This window comes from Lepidochelys kempii, chromosome 5 (genome assembly GCF_965140285.1).
Source record: "Lepidochelys kempii isolate rLepKem1 chromosome 5, rLepKem1.hap1, whole genome shotgun sequence".
Lineage (NCBI taxonomy): Eukaryota > Metazoa > Chordata > Testudines > Cheloniidae > Lepidochelys > Lepidochelys kempii.
The window spans coordinates 146,587-165,678 of NC_136384.1; the positions used below are offsets into that span (position 1 = coordinate 146,587).

At 47.0% G+C, this 19,092-nt stretch overlaps 1 protein-coding gene across 4 annotated transcripts in view; it reads left to right on the top strand.

The window, feature by feature from the left end:
• LOC140911037 (myosin-IIIb) overlaps positions 1-7,933 on the top strand; it is a 154,414-nt gene extending 146,481 nt beyond the window's left edge. For 3 of the 4 annotated variants that reach the window (XR_013635754.1, XR_013635756.1, XM_078852684.1), the window contains one exon: positions 7,283-7,933. The gene's annotated coding sequence lies outside the window, so the exon portion shown is untranslated. Of the gene's footprint in view, positions 1-6,095; positions 6,195-7,282 lie in introns of all 4 variants that reach the window. The other variant, XR_013635755.1, reaches the window with a different exon arrangement.
• The last annotated feature ends 11,159 nt before the right edge of the window (positions 7,934-19,092 follow it).

A 19,092-nucleotide genomic window follows, 5' to 3' on the forward strand; every position in this document is an offset into this window, starting at 1 on the left:
TACACCAACATTCCACACAAAGATAGACTACAAGCCGTCAAGAACACTATCCCCAATAATGTCATGGCTAACCTGGTGGCTGAACTTTGTGACTTTCTCCTTACCCATAACTATTTTACATTTGGGGACAATGTATACCTTCAAATCAGCGGCACTGCTATGGGTACCCGCATGGCCCCACAGTATGCCAACATTTTTATGGCTGACTTAGAACAACGTTTCCTCAGCTCTCATCCCCTAACGCCCCTACTCTACTTGCGCTATATTGATGACATCTTCATCATCTGGACCCATGGAAAAGAAGCCCTTGAGGAATTCCACCATGATTTCAACAATTTCCATCCCACCATCAACCTCAGCCTGGTCCAGTCCACACAAGAGATCCACTTCCTGGACACTACAGTGCTAATAAACGATGGTCACATAAACAACACCCTATACCGGAAACCTACTGACCGCTATTCCTACCTACATGCCTCCAGCTTTCACCCTGACCACACCACATGATCCATTGTCTACATCCAAGTTTTGTGATACAACCGCATTTGCTCCAACCCCTCAGGCAGAGACAAACACCTACAAGAGCTCTATCAAGCATTCTTACAACTACAATACCCACCTGCGGAAGTGAAGAAACAGATTGATAGAGCCAGAAGAGTCCCCAGAAGTCTCCTACTACAGGACAGGCCTAACAAAGAAAATAACAGGATGCCACTAGCCGTCACCTTCAGCCCCCAACTAAAACCCCTCCAACGCATTATTAAGGATCTACAACCTATCCTGAAGGATGACCCAACACTCTCACAAATCTTGGGAGACAGGCCAGTCCTTGCCTACAGACAGCCCCCCAACCTGAAGCAAATACTCACCAGCAACCACATACCACACAACAGAACCAGTAACCCAGGAACCTATCCTTGCAACAAAGCCTGTTGCCAATGGTGCCCACATATCTATTCAGGGGACACCATCATAGGGCCTAATAACATCAGCCACACTATCAGAGGTTCGTTCACCTGCACATCCACCAATGTGCCATCATGTGCCATCATGTGCCAGCAATGCCCCTCTGCCATGTACATTGGTCAAACTGGACAGTCTCTACGTAAAAGAATAAATGGACACAAATCAGATGTCAAGAATTATAACATTCATAAACCAGTCGGAGAACACTTCAATCTCTCTGGTCACGCGATTACAGACATGAAAGTTGCGATATTACAACAAAAAAACTTCAAATCCAGACTCCAGCGAGAGACTGTTGAATTGGAATTAATTTGTTTTTTCCTACCCCCTATCCCCTCCTCAGACGTTCTTGTTAAACCCTGGATTTGTGCTGGAAATGGCCCACCTTGATTATCATACACATTGTAAGGAGAGTGATCACTTTAGATAAGCTATTACCAGCAGGAGAGTGGGGTGGGGGAGAGAAAACCTTTTGTAGTGGTAAACACCCATTTTTTCATGCTTTGTATGTATAAAAAGATCTTCTGTTCTTTCCACAGTATGCATCCGATGAAGTGAGCTGTAGCTCACGAAAGCTTATGCTCAAATAAACTGGTTAGTCTCTAAGTGCCACAAGTCCTCCTTTTCTTTTTGCGAATACAGACTAACACGACTGTTACTCTGAAATATGTCTGGGAAGTTAGTCTCCCATTGACACAATTCCCAAAAGTATTTCTATCTCTAATAATATTAAAGAGATCACTATCCATATCTGAGTCTGATGCTCAGGGTCTGTAGCACACCCCAGAACACTCTCCCACCAGAACCTCTTTTACAATCTCTTCCCAAACAGAATCTTTATTGTCCATATTATCCCTTTGTATTTCTTTACAGTTAACTACAGAGAATGCTACCCCACCGTCTTTACCTTTGTTCCTATTTCTCCTAAACAGCACATGTCCTCAATACCTGTATTCCAGTCATGAGTTCTGTTCCGCCATGTTTCTCTAATCCCTAGAATACCTGGCTTGGCTTCCTGTTGCACAGTAGTTCCAGTGCCTCCAGTTTATTGCCCAGACTCCTTGCATGCCTGCACAAGCCTGGCAGTTGTTTACCTTAGACCACACGCACATGGGTGGCAGGTATAAGAGCTCAGGGGAGGCTAAGCATCCCCAAACAGGATGTGCCGCACCTCCCTTTGGACCACTGCCACCGAAAGGGCACCCGGGCCATGGCTCTGCCTCGAGGCCCCGCTCCCGCATTCCGCTCTTCCCCTGTGGCCCTGCCTGCAATGCTCCTATTCCCACTCCCAATCCACCTCTTCCTCCTGAGGCCCTGCCATCTTCTGCCTCTTCCTGTCCCTGCTCCACCCCTTCCCCAAGACCCTCCTGCCTGCCGCTTGTGCCCCTTCCCCCATGGCCCTCCGTTGCCTGCCACTCACGCTTCCTCGCCCCTTCCCCCATGGTCCCCCTGCCCGCCACTTGCGCCTCTTCACCCCCTCTCCTGATCCACACCCCGCTGAATAATACCGACTGCAATGGCCAGGAAGATCCCCTGCCAGCTCCACCAGGCCTAGAGCCCTTTGGAGAATTCTGGTAAGCAGCTGGCAGCAATTAGGGGTGCCTGGGGGCAGCGAATGCCCCCTCCCCAAGTTTTTGTACTTGGGGGCCTGATGGGGGAGGGGGCGAAGAGGTGTGAGCGGTGGGAAGGGTGGCCCTCAGGGGTGGGGGCCAAGCAGGAGCAGGGCCTGGGGCAGAGTGGGAGTGGAATGTGGGTGGGGCCTCAGGGGGAGGAGGCTGAGTGGGGAGTGGACCTCGGGGCAGAGCAGGGGGTAGGGCCACTCTCTGGGCACAGATGGTCCCCCCACCCCCACTTCTAGGGAGCTTCCAGCACTCAGACCTAGACTCCCCAAATGCAGGCGTCACATGCTGCCCGTGCGCACCCAGTTTTCTAGCTGGATTGGATGTAGTTCTTTCACTAAGTGTAATGGTTATCTGACTACTACTCCAGTCAATATTTGTATTCTCTTTCTCTTTGCTGTCCATATTCTTACCTTGTGGGGTTCCATGCATTTAGGGTCTAATAATAAGAATTTCTGCTAGAGACTGGGGGCTCATCAGTTGGAAGTGACAGAGAGAGAGGAGGAGAGAGACTTGGATATGTAGGTCAATCATAGGGTAATTATGAACTACCAGTGTGATGCAGCTGTGAAAAACTCAAATGCCATCTTAGGATGTATCAGGTAAGGCATTTCCAGTGGTGAGTAGCAAGAGAGAAGCATTGTACAAGGCACTGGTAAGACCTTATCTGCAATACAGTGTACAATTCTGATCTCCCATGGTCAGGAAAATTGAACTCAGACTGGAACAGGTGCAGAGAAGAGTTACTAGGATGGTCATGGAAATGGAGGGCCTATGTTATGAGGAGACAAAGAGTTTGGCTTGTTTAGTCTAGCAAAAAGAAGGCTGAAGGGTAGTATGGTGCTTGAGCAATATTTTATACTCCTCTGTAGTCATCTGTCCAAGTTTTCACTTCTTGTAAGTTTCCTTTTTGTGTTCAAGTTCACTGAAGATTTCTCTGTTAAGCCAAGCTGGTCACCTGCCATATTTGCTATTCTTTCTGCACATCGGAATGGTTTGTTCCTGGACTCCTTTTTCCCCTCATATTAGTCTCCCAGGGGATCCTGCCCATCAGTTTCCTGAGGGAGTCAAAGTCTGCTTTTCTGAAGTCTGGGGTCCATATTCTACTGCTCTCCTTTCTTCCTTTTGTCAGGATCCTGAACTTGACCATCTCATGGTCATTGCTGCCCAGGTTGTCACCCACTTCTACTTCCCCTACCAATTCTTCCCTGTTCGTAAGCAGCAGGTCAAGAGGAGCACGGCCCCTAGTTGGTTCCTCCAGCGCTTGCACCAGGAAGTTGTCCCCAACACTCTCCAAAAACTTCCTGGATTGTCTGTGCACTGCTGCATTGCTCTCTCAGAAGATGTAACAAAAATGATTAGGGGACTGGAACACATGACTTATGAGGAGAGGCTGAGGGAGCTGGGATTGTTTAGCCTGCAGAAGAGAAGAATGAGGGGGGATTTGATAGCTGCTTTCAACTACCTGAAAGGGGGTTCCAAAGAGGATGGCTCTAGACTGTTCTCAATGGTAGCAGATGACAGAACGAGGAGTAATGGTCTCAAGTTGCAGTGGGGGAGGTTTAGATTGGATATTAGGAAAAACTTTTTCACTAAGAGGGTGGTGAAACACTGGAATGCGTTACCTAGGGAGGTGGTAGAATCTCCTTCCTTAGAGGTTTTTAAGGTCAGGCTTGACAAAGCCCTGGCTGGGATGATTTAACTGGGAATTGGTCCTGCTTTGAGCAGGGGGTTGGACTAGATGACCTTCTGGGGTCCCTTCCAACCCTGATATTCTATGATTCTATGATTCTATGTCAGGGTGATTGAAGTCCCCCATGAGAATCAGGGCCTATGATCTGGAAACTTCTGTTAATTGTCCAAATAAAGCCTCATCTACCTCATCCTCCTGGTCGGGTGGTCTGTAGCAGACACCCACCACGACATCACCCTTGTTGCTCTTACCTCTAAACTTCACCCAAAGACTCTGAACAGGCTGTTCTCAGTTTCATACTGAAGCTCTGAGCAATCATACCGCTCCCTTACATACAGTGCAACTCCTCCACCTTTTCTCCCCCACCCTTCCTTCCTGAACAGTTTATACCCATCCGTGACAGTGCTCCAGTTAAGGCCTTTACTAACCCTAGTTACTAAAACTAAAAGTTAAAGCTTTTACTTTTCTTGCTTAGCTGAGATCTTTGTGATTACTGAGTTCATGACCTTTAAAATGTCTCTAAAGGCTGGCTTTTTTAGTCACCTCTCCTTCCCTTTATAGAGGAAATATTTATAAAGTAAGTCACAATGGAACACAAAGTGTGATGATGTTAGTGACTCACAGTGCTCTGATCAGCTCATTGTGTCTCTGCACTCTGTAACCAGTGAATTGCGTACATTGGTGGGGACAGAGTTTACAGTTGTGGGGAATTGGGAAAGAGCAGCGTTTCCCAACCTTCTGAATGACACACTGTCCTTTAGCAATGCTCAGAACTTGCCTGTATTCTGGGGCATCAGCCTCCCCGCCCCTGTGGCCACCTTTCATTAGCGTAATACAGAGGAACTGAGAGGGGCATTTCCTGCTGTCTACAGGACCCTCTAATGGGATAGGGGCTTTACTCAAATGCCACCATGCTGGTCTCTGCTTAGCTGCTCCTCCTCACGGTTGCTTGCACAGTTAAAAAAAAATGGTGCATGTTTTTTGCAAGTAAAAGTGCCATGTTCTGATTCGTGGGATTGAATTATTCGCTACTTGGGAAAGTTCGGCATGCTCAGCGTTGCAGGAAGTGAACAGCAGTCCTCAAAACACCAGTGATTATCCCTATGGGGCAGTGCATTCTGCATAATTTGCTAGCAGCCAATCACTGTCGCAGGGATGTTTTATTCATGTACAGAGTCCCAAACAATACCAGGCTCCAGACAGAGACTCTTAGCCTTTATCTCCTAGTTTAAACGCTTCCTTATCCAATTGGGAAGAGGAAACCATTCCGTGTGACAGAGGTGACCAACCACATACTGCGAATAGCAATCTGGTTGAGAAGCAGTGTATGAACAGCCATAATCTGTAAATTATGCAGCCCCATGATGGGGCACCTCCTGACAAATAGTGAAGCTATTTGCAGAGATTCTGGCTCAGGGAGTCATTTGCTAACCCTAGCCAGGACAGGATATTGACCAGCCCTGTTCCCTTATGTGGGCCAAGCCCTGGTCTACACTAGGACTTTAGGTCGAATTTAGCAGCGTTAAATTGATGTAAACCTGCACCCGTCCACACGATGAAGCCATTTTTTTTTTACTTGAAGGGCTCTTAAAATCGATTTCCTTACTCCACCCCTGATAAGTGGATTAGCACTTAAATCGGCCTTGCCGGGTCGAATTTGGGGTACTGTGGACACAATTCGACAGTATTGGCCTCCGGGAGCTATCCCAGAGTGCTCCATTGTGACCGCTCTGGACAGCACTCTCAACTCAGGTGCACTGGCCAGGTAGACAGGAAAAGAACCGCTAACTTTTGAATCTCATTTCCTGTTTGGCCAGTGTGGCAAGCTGCAGGTGACCAGGCAAAGCTCATCAGCAGAGGTGACCATGATGGAGTCCCAGAATCGCAAAAGAGCTCCAGCATGGACTGAACGGGAGGTACGGGATCTGATCGCTGTTTGGGGAGAGGAATCCGTGCTATCAGAACTCCGTTCCAGTTTTCGAAATGCCAAAACCTTTGCCAAAATCTCCCAGGGCATGAAGGACAGAGGCCATAACAGGGACCCGAAGCAGTGCCGCGTGAAACTTAAGGAGCTGAGGCAAGCCTACCAGAAAAACAGAGAGGCGAACGGCTGCTCCGGGTCAGAGTCCCAAACATGCCGCTTCTATGATGAGCTGCATGCCATTTTAGGGGGTTCAGCCACCACTACCCCAGCCGTGTTGTTTGACTCCTTCAATGGAGATGGAGGCAACACGGAAGCAGGTTTTGGGGACGAAGAAGATGCTGATGAGGTTGTAGGTAGCTCACAGCAAGCAAGCAGAGAAACCGGTTTTCCCGACAGCCAGGAACTGTTTCTCACCCTGGACCTGGAGCCAGTACCCCTCGAACCGACCCAAGGCTGCCTACTGGACCCGGCAGGTGAAGAAGGGACCTCCAGTGACTGTACCTTTTAAAATACTATACATGGTTTAAAAGCAAGCATGTGAAAGGATTAATTTGCCCTGGCATTCGCGGCTCTCCTAGATGTACTCCCAAAGCCTTTGCAAAAGGTTCTGGGGAGGGCAGCCTTATTGCTTCCTCCATGGTAGGACACTTTACCGCTCCAGGCCAGTAGCACGTACTCGGGAATCATTGTGCAACAAAGCATTGCAGTGTATGTTTGCTGGCGTTCAAACAACATCCGTTCTTTATCTCTCTGTGTTATTCTCAGGAGAGTGATATCATTCATGGTCACCTGGTTGAAATAGGGTGCTTTTCTTAAGGGGACATGCAGAGGTGCCCGTTCCTGCTGGGCTGTTTGCCTGTGGCTGAACAGAAATGTTCCGCCCTGTTAGCCACGGGGAGGGGGGAAGATTGAGGGGGGTAGCCACGTGGTGGGGGGAGGCAAAATGCGACCTTGTAACGAAAGCACATGTGCTATGTATGTAATGTTAACAGCAAGGTTTACTCTGAAAGACTGTAGCCATTGTTTTATAAAAATGTGTCTTTTTAAATACCGCTGTCCCTTTTTTTTTTTCTCCACCAGCTGCATGTGTTTCAATGATCACAGGATCTTCTCCTTCCCAGAGGCTAATGAAGATTAGAAAGATAAAAAACCATACTCATGATGAAATGTTCTCTGAGCTCATGCTGTCCTCCCCCACTGACAGAGCACAGACGAATGCGTGGAGGCAAATAATGTCAGAGTGCAGGAAAGCACAAAATGACCGGGAGGAGAGGTGGCGGGCTGAAGAGAGTAAGTGGCAGGCTGAAGAGAGTAAGTGGCGGGCTGAAGACAGGGCTGAAGCTCAAATGTGGCGGCAGCGTGATGAGAGGAGGCAGGATTCAATGCTGAGGCTGCTGGAGGACCAAACCAATATGCTCCAGTGTATGGTTGAGCTGCAGCAAAGGCAGCTGGAGCACAGACTGCCACTGCTGCCCCTCTGTAACCAACCGCCCTCCTCCCCAAGTTCCATAGCCTCCACACCCAGATGCCCAAGAACACGGTGGGGCGGCCTCCGGCCAATCAGCCACTCCACCACAGAGGATTGCCCAAAAAACAGAAGGCTGGCATTCAATAAATTTTAAAGTTGTAAACTTTTAAAGTGCTGTGTGGCATTTTCCTTCCCTCCTCCACCACCCCTCCTGGGCTACCTTGGTAGTCATCCCCCTATTTGTGTGATGAATGAATAAAGAATGAATGAATGTGAAGCAACAATGACTTTATTGCCTCTGCAAGCGGTGATCGAAGGGAGGAGGGGAGGGTGGTTAGCTTACAGGGAAGTAGAGTGAACCAAGGGGCAAGGGGTTTCATCAAGGAGAAACAAAGAGAACTTTCACACCGTAGCCTGTCCAGCCATGAAACTGGTTTTCAAAGCTTCTCTGATGCGTACCGTGCCCTCCTGTGCTCTTCTAACCGCCCTGGTGTCTGGCTGCGCGTAACCAGCAGCCAGGCGATTTGCCTCAACTGCCCACCCCTCCATAAACATCTCCTTTACTCTCCATAAAGTTTAGGGGACTCATTCCTCTCCGTTGCTCTGACGGAGGGAGGGGTGACTGATGACATGGCTTACAGGGTTGGCTTACAGGGAATTAAAATCAACAAAGTGGGTGGCTTTACATCAAGGAGTATTTCAGGCAGGACTTCACGGAGGGTTCCAATAAGAAATGGTGCACCTAAGTAATTGTTCTTATTGGAACAAGCAGGTTGGTCTGGCCTCTGATTGATACATGGCTAGATTTACCTCGCTGCACCTTCTCTGCAAGTGACTGCAGTGTGACCTAGAGGAATAAGTCACCATAAACGTCTCCCCCTTACTCTCACAGATATTGTGGAGCGCACAGCAAGCAGTAATAACAGTGGGAATACTGGTTTCGCTGAGGTCTAAGCGAGTCAGTAAACTGCACCAGCAGACGGTGCAGAAGGACTGCAAGCCATCCACATCTCATGGCTGCTCGACAGAAGATGATGCAATAGGACTGCTAGCAATCGTATCACCTGCCTGCTCACCATAAGACAGTTCAATAGGACTGACTGCAGGACTAAAGAGAATGACCTGGTCAAGTCACTCCAAATTTAGTCCCTGCGCCCATGTCTCCCCAGGTGCTCCTGATCAACCTCACAGAGGTGACCAGGAGCACCTCGGACATGACGATGACGGCTACCAGTCCTCCTGTACCGTCTGCTGCCACAAGGCAATGGGTTGCTGCTGCTGTGTAGCAATGCAGTACTACGTCTGCCAGCACCCAGGAGACATACGGTGAGCTGAGTGGGCTCCATGCTTGCCGTGGTATAGCGTCTGCACAGGTAACTCAAGAAAAAAGGCATGAAACGATTGTCTGCCCTTGCTTTCACGGAGGGAGGGAGGGAACGGGGGCCTGACTATATGTACCCAGAACCACCCCCGACAATGTTTTAGCCCCATCAGGCATTGGGATCTCAACCCAGAATTCCAATGGGCAGCGGAGACTGCGGGAACTGTGGGATAGCTACCCACAGTGCAACGCACTGGAAGTCGACTCTAGCCTCGGTACTGTGGAAGCACTCCACCGAGTTAATGCACTTAATGCACTTAGAACATTTTCTGTGGGGACACACACACTCAAATATATAAAACCGATTTCTAAAAAACCGACTTCTATAAATTGGATCTAATTTCGTAGTGTAGACATACCCCAAGTCTCTGCATGGTGTGATGACATTTACTATAGCAGCTCTCCTGCACTACATGAGCTGAGGCCTAGCCAGCGTATGTAAATACACAGGTAGATAACAACCTTCTCTAGATTCATTAGCGCTCCTCAGTTGAGTGACGTGTACTATTAACTTACCCCCTTCATTTTGTAGATCTGCCAGACAAAGCCATCAAGTGTCTCTGGTGTGATTTGCTCAGAAACTTAGAATGGGGAGGACTGTATAGTGACTGTGGCTAAGGACATAGGTTGCGTGTGGTGCAAAGGGGTTATAGATCTGCCTCACTCATGGTACAATTACCCTCTACACACTCTTGGCTATTTGCTCCCAGTTCTTGGTTCTTTAGCGTGATGTGACAGTTCAGTGTTTGTCAACGAGTCACCTTTGATATAGAGAGGAATCAGAGGCATGGAAGGTAGTCAGCAAGCTGGACTCAAGCTAAGTCTCCAGCCAGGGCTTACCATGCATGCACCTAGGACACAGGGCATGGGAGACCCTGGAGTGGGGAATGCTGCTTTGGAAATGTGAAGGTGATAAGTACGCTGTGTGTGCTTGGTGTGACCTTCCAAAGGACTATCTACATTGTAAAAATGAGACCATAAAACCAAGCATGAACCTTTGTGTTGAAGCCGGGAATGCAGTCTGGATTGGATTTGGGATACAGGCAATGGGCATTAATAAGGGGCTGTCATCCCCTCCTTGTAGAGCCTATCTCAGGAAATACCTAAGTGGACGAGGGCACTAGGCGCTGAACAAAGCCACCTGGATGGAAGAAGAGAGGGGCCCACAAGAGAGGGGCCCCTCACAATTGTGACTGCATTTATCCTTACGAGTTGTGAGGGCAGCACTTCTATTATCCCTGTTCTACAAATGGGGTCTGAGGCACAGACAAGCCCTGGGTATGTCTATGCTGGAACTGGAAGGTTAAATTCCGGCATGAGGAGACCCACACACTAACGCTGATTGAGTTAGCACGCTGAAATAGAAGTTTCAGAGTGGTAGCCGTGTTAGTCTGTATCAGCAAAAAGAACGAGGAGTCCTTGTGGCCCTTAGAGACTAGCACATTTATTAGGGCATAAGCTTTCATGGGCTATGGCAACACCCATTTTTTCACGTTCTCTCTCTCTCTGTTAGTGTGTGTGTGTGTGTGTGTGTGTCTTCCTACTGTGTTTTCCACTGCATGCATCTGATGAAGTGGGTTCTAGCCCACAAAAGCTTGTGCCCTAATAAATGTGTTAGTCTCTAAGGTGCCACAAGGACTCCTTGTTGTTTTTGCTGAAATAGAAGGTATAGGTGCTGTGGAGGGGCTGGCTGCTTTGAGTGCATACCTGTGGTCTCAGACGGGATTGTACTCAGGATGGCTAACACCTCCTGCCACGCGTGCTCTGGGGGCTACACTTTATTTTTAGCAAGCTCACTTGATGAGAGCTAATGTGGGTATGTCTTCTTGAGCTGGAATTGACACCTTCCAGCTCTAGTGTCAACATACCCTAAGTGACTTGCCCAAGGTCCCACAGGAAGTCTGTGCAAGGAATTGAACCTGAGTCTCCCAAGGCCCATATTTGAGACCTAATCACTTGGCTATCCTTCCTCTACAGCCTAAGGAGTCCTGTCCTGTAAGGTGTGCCGTGTCTGGGGCTGTGGCCCTTCCAGAGACATGAGAAACACTTCACCAAGGTTACAGACAGCACAAGGGGTGTGAGATGGTGTTTTCGAGGGAAAGAGATGAGAGTTCACAGACAGCACTTGCAAGGATTGCTCCTCTCCTTTGGTGAAGATTAGGATCCTGTTCACTGTTGCCTTTCTCTGGTACCTCCCCACCCCCTGTGACTCTCCATGAATATTTACTGGCACATTATCATAGACTCAGAGAACTGTAGGTATGGAAGGGACCTCAGAAAGATATCTAGTCCATCCCCCTGTGCTGAGGCAGGATTAAGTAGATCTACACCAGAGGTTCTCAAACTGTGGTCCGCAGACCACTAGTGGTCTGCAAGCTCCATTCAGGTGTTCTGTGGATAGTTCCGTCTAAGATGCATGTCTGGGCAGCCGCACACAAGAGAATGAAGGGTCACCCACCTAATTAGTGGAGCCGTGCAGGCGTGGCTCCACTAATTAGGTGCCTGGACCCTTGAGAAGACACACATGTAAGGTGAGGTGATGGCCTTGGGGGCAATAAGCAGAAAGCGGTAGGTGAGAGGGCGCAGTGGGGTGAAGGGAATTTGGGACATGCAGGGCTGCAGCAGCCAGGGAAAGAGGTGACTTTCCCCAGCTTTCAGGGTTGTGGCTGCCGGGGAGCGATGGCCCTCCTCCCCAGCCCCAGGTTTGTGGCTGCTGTGACTGGGGAGAGAAGGAGAGACCCCCCCTCTCCTTCCCAGCTTCAGCTCTGTGGCTGCTGGGGAGGGGGAGATACCTGCCTTCTTCCCAGCTCTAGTTTGGGGGCTGCCTCAGCAGGGGAGAGAGGGCACATCCATCACATTAGAAAGACTACTGATATTAAAATATGAGTTGTGTGCTTTTATTTGTAGAACAAAAAAATGTTTATTATTAAGGTTTTTTTTATATAGCGCTTTTATCCAAAGTGCTTTACAATAGTTAGCTAACGGGACAAACAACATTTGGAAAGATGTTGGTCCACTGAGGCCCTTAGAAATTTTCAAGTGTTCCAAGAAACTTTTTTTGAGAACTATTGATCTAGATTATTCCTGACAGGTGTTTGTTTAAGCTGCTCTTAGAAGCCTCTAATGACAGGGATTCCACAGCCTTCCCAGGTCACCTGTCCCAGAATTTAACTGCCCTCATAGTTTAAAAGTTTTTCCTAATATCTAATCTGACCCTCCCTTGCTGCAGACTCAGACAATTACTAAGTGTCCTACCCTTAGTGGACATGGAGAACAATTGGTCATGGTCCTCTTTAAAACAGCCCTTAATATATTTGAAGGTTGTTATCAGGTGCCCCCTCAGTCTTCTTCTCTCAAGACTAAACATATCCAGGTTTTTAACCATTCTTCATCAGTCAGGTTGACTAAACCTGTTATCATTTTGTTGCTCTCTTCTGGACTCTCTCCAATTGATATAGAAGTCTATAAAATCTTGACTGGTGTTGAGAAAGTAAATAAGGAAGTATTATTTACTCCTCATAATACAAGAACTATGGGTCACCAAATGAAATGAATAGGCAGCAGGTTTAAAACAAACAAAAGGAAATATTTCTTCACACAATGCACAGTCAACCTGTGGAACTCTTTGCCAGAGGATGTTGTGAAGGGCAAGATTATAACAGGGTTCAAAAAAGAACTAGATAAGTTCATGGAGGATAGATCCATCAATGGCTATTAGCCAGGATGGACAGGGATGGTGTCCCTAGCCTTTGTTTGCCAGAAGCTGGTAATGGGTGACAGGAGATGGATCACTTGATGATTACCTGTCCTGTTCATTCCCTCTGGGGCACCTGGCTTTGGCCACTGTCGGAAGAGAGGATACTGGGCTAAATGGACCTTTGGTCTGACCCAATATGGCCATTCTTATGTTCAATTTGTGCACATCTTTGTTAAAGTGGGGAGCCCAGAGCTGGACACAGTACTCCAGCTGAGGCTTCACCAATGCTGAGTAGAGCAGGAGAATTCCCTCTCATGTCTTACAAACAACATTCCTGTTAATACACCCTGGAATGATATTAGCTTTTTTCACAACTGCATCACATTATTGATTCATATTCAGTTTGTGATCCACTATCGCCCCCACATCCTTTTCCACAGCTCTGCTGCCTACCAGGTTTTTCCCTGTTTTGTATTTGTGCAATACATTTTTTCCTTCCTTAGTACTTTGCACTTGTCTTCATTGAATTGTACCTTGATTTCAGATCCTTCTGAATTATAATCCTGTTATCCAAAGTGTTGCAAGCCCTCCCAACTTGATGTTGTCTGCAAATTTTATAAGTCTATTTTCCATTCCATCATCCAAGTTATTAATGAAAATACCGAACAGTACTGACCCCAGGACAGACCCCCTGTGAGACCCCCTGGATACGCCCTCCCAGATTGACAGTGAACCATTGATAACTACTCTCTGAGAAAAGAAAAGGAGTACTTGTGGCACCTTAGAGACTAACCAATTTATTTGAGCATGAGCTTTCGTGAGCTACAGCTCACTTCATCAAATAAATTGGTTAGACACAGGAGCAGCCAGCATCACAAAGAGAGAGAGAAGCCTGACGGACCATACTCAAAGAGTAGGTTTCAGAGTAGCAGCCATGTTAGTCTGTCTTTGCAAAAAGAAAAGGAGTACTTGTGGCACCTTAGAGACTGTCTGTCTGTGTCTCTCTCTCTCTCTCTCTCTCTGAACGTTCTAACCATAGAATCATAGACCATCAGGGTTGGAAGGGACCTCAGGAGGTCATCTACTCCAACCCCGTGCTACAATATAGTAGAAAGATAAGTTGCCTCAGGATCCCTAATGGGAACTGTAAACCCTGCCTCAGCCTTTCCCCTTTCCTCCTCCTTCTCTCTGGAAGTAGCATTCCTGCCCCCAAGCATACGGGGACCCTGAGTCTGTTCTGCAGAATCTAGCCCTGCCTGTTCTCTTCCCTCACTGTGGGATGAAGTGGCTGCACTGACCAGGAGATTCTGGGTCTGTAGCAAGACCAAAGGATGTGGTGGGAGGATGTTTTATTATTTATTTTGATTTCTAACTGTTCAGTTTGCCTGAATGTGGAACTGCTCCATGTGCTCTGACATCAAGGGTATGTTTAGTCTGCGGAAGAGAAGAATGAGGGGGGATTTGATAGCTGCTTTCAACTACCTGAAGGGGGGTTCCAAAGAGGATGGATCTAGACTGTTCTCAGTGGTAGCAGATGACAGAACAAGGAGTCATGGTCTCAAGTTGCAGTGGGGGAGGTTTAGTTGGATATTAGGAAAAACTTTTTCACTAGGAGGGTGGTGAAACACTGGAATGCGTTACCTAGGGAGGTGGTGGAATCTCCTTCCTTTGAGGTTTTTAAGGTCAGGCTTGACAAAGCCCTGGCTGGGATGATTTAGTTGGGGATTGGTCCTGCTTTGAGCAGGGGGTTGGACTAGATGACCTCCTGAGGTCCCTTCCAAGCCTGATATTCTATGAATCTATGATTCTATGTCTACACTGCATTGTAAACCCAAGCTCAGATTCAGGTTTAAGCCCAAACCCCTTTATTGTCCACACTCAAATCTTTCTGATTTGAGTCAGTAAGCCCTCAGGACCCAAGCCCATGGACTGAGCCAAGTCCCACTGGGCTTCAGGTCCAAGCCCTGCCATCTTGCAGTGTGAATGCAGCTCAAGTTGCAAACCCGAGTCAGAAAGTCTGTCTAGTGCCATGTGGACGTGTTAACACCGTTGTGAGACTCGGGTCCAGCAATTGGAAGCCCAGGTTTACAATGGAGTGTGGGCTTGGAAACACTGAGTCCACAAACATGAGCCCAGAGACACAAGTTTAGGGTGCAGTGTAGACATGCCCTGAGAGGCTTCATATGGTGTGCTGGGCTGAAGTCCTGCAACCCATCCATCCTTTCTTGGCTGTGTGCCCCTGCCCAGCGCTGAGCCCAGGAGTGTTCAGTGCCCTTTGGAGACCTCCACTGTTTTGCAACAGGTTGACTCTGCATTGTGTGAAGAAATACCTCCTTTTATTTGTTTTTAAACTGCTGCCTATTCATTTCAATTGGTGATCCCTAGTTTTTGTGTTTTGAGAAGGAGTAAATAACACTTCCCCATTTACTTTCTCAACACCAGTCATGATTTTATAGACGTCTATCATATCCCTCCTTAGTTGTTTCTTTTCCAAGCTGAAAAGTCCCAATCTTCTTAATCTCTCCTCATACGGAAGCTGTTCCATACCCCTAATCATTTTTGTTGCCCTTTTCTGAACCTTTTCCAATTCCAATATATCTTTTTTGAGATGGGATGACCACATCTGCATGCAGTATGCAAGATATATATTCAAGGCAAATATAGTGCCCATATTTTAAAAAGAGAAAAAAGAGAACCCGGGTAACTACAGGCCAGTCAGCTTCACTTCAGTCCCTGGCAAAATCACAGAGCAGGTCCTCAGGGAATCCATTTTGAAGCACTTGGAGGAGAGGAAGGTGATCAGGAACAGTCAACATGGATTCACCAAAGGCAAGTCATGCCTGACCAACCTGATTGCCTTCTATGATGAGATAACTTTGCTCAGTGGATATGGGGAAAGTGGTGGATGTGATATACCTTGACTTTAGCAAAGCTTTTGATATGGTCTCCCACAGTATTCTTGCCAGCAAGTTAAAAAAGTATGGATTGGATGAATTGACTATAAGGTGGCTAGAAAGCTGGCTAGATTGTCAGGCTCAACGGGTAGCGATCAACGGCTCAATGTGTAGTTGGCAGCCGGTACCAAGCGGACTGCACGAGGGGTTGGTCCTGGTGTCGGTTTTGTTCAACATCTTTATTAATGATCTGGATAATGGGATGGATTGCACTCTCAGCAAGTTCGCAGATGGCACTAAGCTGGGGGGAGAGGTAGATATACTGGAGGGTGGGATAGGGTCCAGAGTGACCTAGACAAATTGGAGGATTGGGCCAAAAGAAATCTGATGGGGTTCAACAAGGACAAGTGCAGAGTCCTGCGCTTAGGACAAAAGAATCCCAGGCACTGCTACAGGCTGGGGACCGCCTGGCTAAGCAGCAGTTCTGCAGAAAAGGACCTGGGGATTACAGTGGATAAGAAGCTGGATATGAGTCAACAATGTGCCCTTGTTGCCAAGAAGGCCAACAGCATATTGGGCTGTATTAGTAGGAGCATTGCCAGCAGACCGAGGGACGTGATTATTCCCCTCTATATGGCACTGGTGAGGCCACAGCTGGAGTACTGTGTCCAGTTTTGGGCCCCACACTACAGAAGGGATGTGGACAAATTGGAGAGAGTCCAGCAGAGGGCAATGAAAATGATTAGGGGGCTGGGGCACATGACGTATGAGGAGAGGCTGAGGGAACTGGGGTTATTTAGTCTGCAGAAGGGAAGAATGAGGGGGGATTTGATAGCCTTCAACTACCTGAAGGGATGTTCCAAAGAGGATGGAGCTCGGCTGTTCTCAGTTGTGGCAGATGACAGAACAAGGAGTAATGGTCTCAAGTTGCAGTGGGGGAGGTCTAGGTTGGATATTAGGAAACACTTTTGCACAAGGAGGGTGGTAAAGCACTGGAATGGGTTACCTAGGAAGGTGGTGGAATCTCCATCTTTAGAGGTTTTTAAGGCCTGGCTTGACAAAGCCCTGGTTGGGATGATTTAGTTGGTGTTGGTCCTGCTTTGAGCAGGGGGGTGGGACTAGATGACCTCCTGAGGTCTCTTCCAACCCTAATATTCTATGATTTTGATATAGAGGAAATTTGATATTATCTGTCTTATTATCCCTCCCTTTCTGAAAGCTTTTTTGACTGCTGCTGCACATTGAGTGGATGTTTTCAGAGAACTATCCACAATGACTCCAAGATCTCTTTCTTGAGTGGTAACAGCTAATTTAGACCCCATCATTGTGTATGTATAGTTGGGATGATGTTTTCCAATGTGAATTACTTTGCAATTATCAACATTGAATTTCACACGCCATTTTGTTGCCCAGTCAGCCAGGTTTGTGAGATTCCTTTGTAGCTCTTCACAATCTGCTTTGGACTTAACTATCTTGAGTATCAGGGGGTAGCCGTGTTATCCACAGAAACAACAAGGTTTCGTGGGTTAAAATACCACTTCTTCAGATCATAGAATCATAGAATATCATTGTTGGAAGGGACCCCAGAAGGTCATCTAGTCCAACCCCCTGCTCGAAGCAGGACCAATTCCCAGTTAAATCATCCCAGCCAGGGCTTTGTCAAGCCTGACCTTAAAAACCTCTAAGGAAGGAGATTCTACCACCTCCCTAGGTAACGCATTCCAGTGTTTCACCACCCTCTTAGTGAAAAAGTTTTTCCTAATATCCAATCTAAACCTCCCCCACTGCAACTTGAGACCATTACTCCTCGTTCTGTCATCTGCTACCATTGAGAACAGTCTAGAGCCATCCTCTTTGGAACCCCCTTTCAGGTAGTTGAAAGCAGCTATCAAATCCCCCCTCATTCTTCTCTTCTGCAGGCTAAACAATCCCAGCTCCCTCAGCCTCTCCTCATAACTCATGTGTTCCAGTCCCCTAATCATTTTTGTTGCCCTTCGCTGGACTCTCTCCAATTTATCCACATCCTTCTTGAAGTGTGGGGCCCAAAACTGGACACAGTACTCCAGATGAGGCCTCACCAATGTCGAATAGAGGGGAACGATCACGTCCCTCGATCTGCTCGCTATGCCCCTACTTATACCCCTACTTCAGATGCATCTGAAGAAGTGGTATTTTACTCACGAAAGCTTATGCCCAAATAAATCTGTTAGTCTTTAAGGTGCCACCGGACTCTTTGTTATCTTGAGTAGTTTTGTATCATCTGCAAATTTTGCTACCTCACTGTTTACCCCTTTTTTCAGGTCATTTATGAAAATGTTGAACACTACTGGTCCCAGTACAGACCCCTGAGGGACACCACTATTTACCTCTCTTCATTCTGAAAACTGACCATTTATTCCTACCCTTTGTTTCCTATCTTTTAACCAGTTACTGATCCGTGAAAGGACCTTCCCTCTTATCCCATGACAGCTTACTTTGCTTAAGAGTCTTTAGCGAGGGACTTTATTAAAGGCTTTCTGAAAATCTAAGTACACTATATCCACTTGATCACCCTTGTCCACATGCTTGTTGACCCCCTCAAAGAATTCCAGTAGATTGGTGAGGCGTGATTTCCCTTTACAAAAACCATGTTGACTTTTCCCCAACAAATCATGTTCATCTATGTGTGTGACAGTTCTGTTCTTTGCCATAGTTTCAACCATTTTGCCCAGTACTGAAGTTAGGCTTACGGGCCTGTAATTGCTGGGATCAGCTCTGGAGTCTTTTTTAAAAATTGACATCACATTAGCTTATCCTCCAGTCATCTGGTACAGAAGCTGATTTAAATGATAGGTTACAGACTACAGTTAGTAGTTGTGCAATTTCACATTTGGGTTCCTTCAGCACTCTTGGGTGAATACCATCTGGTCCTGGTTGCTTCTTCCTGTTTAGTTTATCAATTTGTTCCAACACTTCCTCTAAAGACACTGCAATCTTGGACATTTCCTCAGATTTGTCACCTAAAAAGAATGGCTCAAGTTTGGGAATCTCCCTCACATTCTCAGCCGTGAAGACCGAGGCAAAGAATTCATTTAGTTTCTCCTCAATGGTCTTATTGTCCTTGAGTGCTCCTTTAGCATCTTGATCATCTAGTGGCCCCACTGGTTGTTTAGCAGACTTCCTGCTTCTGATGTACTTAATTTTTATTTATTTTTTGCTATTCTTTTTGGGTCTTTGGCTATCTATTCTTGAAATTCTTTTTGTCCTTCCTAATTATATTTTTTATACCTCACTTGCCAGAGTTTATGCTTCTTTCTATTTTCCTCAATAGGATTTAACTTCCAATTTTTAAAGGATATCTTTTTGCCTCTCACTGCTTCTTTTACTTTGTTGTTTAGCCACTGTGGCACTTTTTTGGTTCATAGAATCATAGAATATCAGGGTTGGAAGGGACCTCAGGAGGTCATCTAG